The sequence below is a fragment of the Bombus affinis genome, unplaced genomic scaffold (genome assembly GCF_024516045.1).
Source record: "Bombus affinis isolate iyBomAffi1 unplaced genomic scaffold, iyBomAffi1.2 ctg00000078.1, whole genome shotgun sequence".
NCBI lineage: Eukaryota > Metazoa > Arthropoda > Insecta > Hymenoptera > Apidae > Bombus > Bombus affinis.
Genome location: NW_026108827.1, coordinates 574,172 through 578,521, shown reverse-complemented (window position 1 = coordinate 578,521; position 4,350 = coordinate 574,172). Strand labels below are relative to the sequence as shown.

Genomic DNA, 4,350 nt, shown 5'->3' with positions numbered 1-4,350 from the left:
TCCCAAGAGTTTTCACCTTCGCCGCTATCAATTCCAACTTTGATAAGTTGTAAGATACATTTTCAGATTCTTCCCATTTAAAATTGAAGAACTGCTTCTGGACCATACTTAGATTCTCATCCGACTTCATGTCATATACTGTATTCAACTTTTTTCACATTTCATGTGCTGTTGTGCAACATAAAAGAAGATCCAACGGTTTCCTTCTTACTGAGGTCACAATTAATTTTCTCGCTAGCCGATCTGCCTTCAAAAATCTTTTACGGGCGATTTCTTTCTCCGCACTGTTACCTGGATGACACAGATTTCCTTCACACACGTTGATCAGGTCGTCATCTCCCTCCAAAAGTGTACGCATGACAAAACGCCACTGGAGCCAGTTTTCTTCGCCACGTAACATCTCGATCTTCGCACTTGCTGATTCCATTTTAGCACTATCACTTACTTTACTAAGCACAATACTTTGACAATTTATTCACTTCGCGTTGCTATCTTACACTTTACAGCCCTGGGCCCATAACCTGTTGAGGTTATTCAGTATATAAAGAGAGAAAAACGCGTGGATAAAGTGTAAGATACAAAATATATATTTGTCTTGATAGTGGAATACAGGAATACAATTTGAGCTGGTCCAGATCCGCACGCTAGCAGTGTTACTTTATAACACAGTTCCGCCTGGGCAGGCGACCTAAACGGACGTGCGAAACAGTGCTCCAGTGAAAGTGCGGCAAGAGGGAAGAGAAAGGGACAAAGTAAACGCCCATCTACAAAACGTGGAATCATGCAGATTCCACCAATAAAAATAGTTAATTCAGGTGAAACATATTTCATAAATAGAGCTACAGACTCTACATATGTAGAGAAAAAAGACGATATTATGGATGCAACACAATCCGACGGGGAGCAAAACATACCAATACACCAGGAAGAAAGCTGGACGGTGGCAACCTCCAGCAAAAAACGGAAGGTAACCCCGCTCGCAAGCGCGAGGAAAATTGATACATTTGAAAAAAAAACAATGGCTACAAGATATCAAGCTGCATAATCCATTCAGCGCACTGCCAGAAGAGGCAGCAACGGACCCAACGGAAAGTCCGACAAACCGCATTCCCAAACCACCACCGATATACATAGATGCGAAAATAATCGACCCCCTCATCGAACTCCTAAACAACACTGCAGGGAAAGACAACTATGTCATCAAACAGATAAAAATAGACCAGGTGAAAGTGCAAACCAACACCCCAGAAATATTCAGAAAAATTACAAGATTACTAAAGGGAAAAAACGCAGCATATCACACTTTCCAACTCAAAACTGACAAAAGCTACAAAGCAGTAATCAGAGGACTACACCGAAAAACAAATACCGGAAAAATAAGTGAAGAACTGGCAAAAATCGGACACCAGGTAAGGACAATTAATAACATCAACAAATACGATACCAAACAACCATTACCGCCATTCCTAGTTGAACTAGAACCTAGAAACAACAACAAAGAAGTATACGATATAGAAAAATTACTAAACACAATAGTAAAAGTGGAGCCACCTAGACATAAAAAAGAAATCCCACAATGCATAAGGTGCCAACAATACGGACACACTAAAAACTATTGCAATAGAACCCCGGCATGCGTTAAATGCGCAAAAAATCATCTTACGATACACTGCCCATCAACGGAAAAAATAGAGGAGGTTAAATGCTACAACTGCAACGGAAAACACCCAGCCAGTTATAAAGGTTGCGAAGCTAGGAAACAATTACAACGCAAACTGTTCCCGCCCCTACGAAGCAGGACAATCACCAACACACAAGCCCAACAGGACAGGACAAAACCCGAAATAATACCAAATACAGAGCAAGCAACAAACACCAAACCCATCAGCACCAACACCATTGGTGGTCTAAGCTATGCTCAAGTAACCAGCCAACCGACACATACAGACAACCAATACCACGGCAATAATAACAATGACACTGAAGAAATCAAAGAACTGCTCAAACAATCCATAAAGAACACCGAAATGCTAACCAGAATGATAAGCGAACAAAACGCAGTACTCAGACAGCAAACCCAACAAATCACAGTCATGCTACAACTAATTACATACGTGCTAAGCAAAAAATAAGAAACGGACACTCTAAAAATAGCAGCCTGGATCTCAAACGGCCTACAACAACGGGCCCTCGAAATTAAAACATTCATATACAATAACAACATAGACATACTACTTGTCTCAGAAACACACTTCACTACAAAAAGCTACTTGAAAATACCATACTACACCATATATGATACCAAACACCCCTCAGGAAAAGCTCACGGAGGGACAGCAGTGATAGTCAGAAACGATATCAAACATTATCTACACAGCCAAGTTAACAAAGGATATTTACAAGCAACCACCGTTACAGTTCAAACTAGTAGCAACTACTTCCAGTTGTCAGCAGTATATGTGCCTCCGCGACACAAAATAACATCACAAATGTGGGAAGAATACTTCCAGGACCTAGGGGACAAGTACATCGCAGCGGGAGACTACAACTCAAAGCACATGCTATGGGGATCAAGAAACCTTACACCTCGAGGCAGAACACTGGAAAAATACATTAGAAATAATAACCTCAATGTTACGCCACGAGGCTTACCACGGGCTGTATTTTCTAACCGTCGTTCGCGGCCCTACAATGTCGCAGTCGGATCGTCTTATCTGACCGCCGGATCATATACAATGTATCGACGAGCGCATAGCTATCGCCAAGCAGCGAGTTCTCGAAACGTCGAATTTGGTCCGTTACGTTTTCCACGCAAGAACAGACATACGTGATCATAGGCGCGAACGGTGGCGTGACCTAAGTATAGTGGGGGTCGTCTTAAAGATGAGACAAAGAAATCATCTAAAGTCGATCAGTTCCTTGTGACGCGTCGAACGTTACACATTGAATCGAATCTAACACATAACGTCTGTCTCAAGCTGTTGCTTGTGCGATAGGTCTCGTTATAAGCAAACCGCTAAACAAACCTTGACTGTTATCTTTTTCGTTTATAATTGTTGATCTTTGACTGAACTTGTTGTTTCGTTATTTTTATTAAACTTTTATCAACCAACCCAGTATAGTTGTTCGTATACACTCAAACCTAACCACCTCTATTCTGGTAATAGAAATAGAGGATCAATCAGTTAGTGGCGTCGATTGTTTAATAGTAACGAGAATTTACGACTCTCGTTGACGCGTTATCTAGCGATCGCGTCTCTCTGAGAACGGTTGAAACACACTATGTTTCATGAATTTATTTGCTAACGGTATTGAAACAAATAACAAGCAGAGGACGGACTATCCGTGAACTGTTTTGCCAACGAGTACGCTTCCAATATTTTCTGTTTGAGAAAACACACTTGTTGCTGTTGCAACTCCAAATATTTTTACAGCCGACGCTTTTGCCATGAATCATCGGCTAACATATAAAATAGAGAAAAGCCATAGTTGATTGTAATGGAAATTTAGAAAACCTCAAACTCGATATAGAAGGGAAAAATAAAGGAAAGGAAGGGAGAGATAATTGGAAGCTTGTGGCCAGGTTTAATTCACTGAAACCGGGCTGCTTGTGTCATCACAAAACAGAATTGCCAGTACGTCATTTCTGTGCTCCCGTCCTCGTATAAACGGTTTCACTCGTTAAGAAAAAACGAATAGGCGGTGAAGAGAGAAAAAAGCAGACAGAGAGCGCTTTTAAAAAGCTGACGAAGCGTGTGTCACGTAAAATAAAAGGAAATTTAAAAGAAAGAAGAAAACTTCATTTTTCCTTCGTTTATACACTTATAAGACACTTCTGAGCTCTAGCCGTGACCGTACGAGACTGAGTCTGTTACAATCTTTTTACTTTCGGTGACATCTGTTCCCTCATTATCCCCACTACCCTGTAGGCGTACGTGACCGTTGCTACGCTTCTAGAACATTTGGTGGAAGGACCGTTAGTCCATAAATGAATCCTCAGGTACTCCGGCAATATACATTGTCGCCAAGGTCGCCATGTGTTTCCCTCATCGGTCCATCGGGTTCGAAATATGCCAACCGGGACACCATCCTGCCCGCGGTGTGTGTGTGTATCCTGGTCTCTGATGTGATTTACGTTACACGTGCGTTCCCACAACGAGACACACGGTGCTATTTGTCGTCTTAAATTGCGCCGCAACTTGTTTTTGAGATCTTTGCTAGAGACACGTGAAAACACGTTGGAAGTATATTTCTTGTTTTTGTGGAATTTAGCTGGAAAATGAAAAATAACGTAAAACATGTACTTACGACTTACAGGGTAATTGAATGTATACACTGTAATAACCAGCG

The 4,350-nt window shown here is 41.4% G+C and overlaps 1 long non-coding RNA gene across 1 annotated transcript; it reads right to left on the bottom strand.

Annotated features, from left to right (window-relative positions):
* Positions 1-426: 426 nt before the first annotated feature.
* LOC126927202 (uncharacterized) lies at positions 427-876 on the bottom strand. Its single transcript, XR_007715282.1, has 2 exons — positions 619-876; positions 427-521 (listed from the first exon to the last, which is right to left on the bottom strand). It is a non-coding gene; the product is annotated as an uncharacterized LOC126927202 (long non-coding RNA).
* Positions 877-4,350: the final 3,474 nt, after the last annotated feature.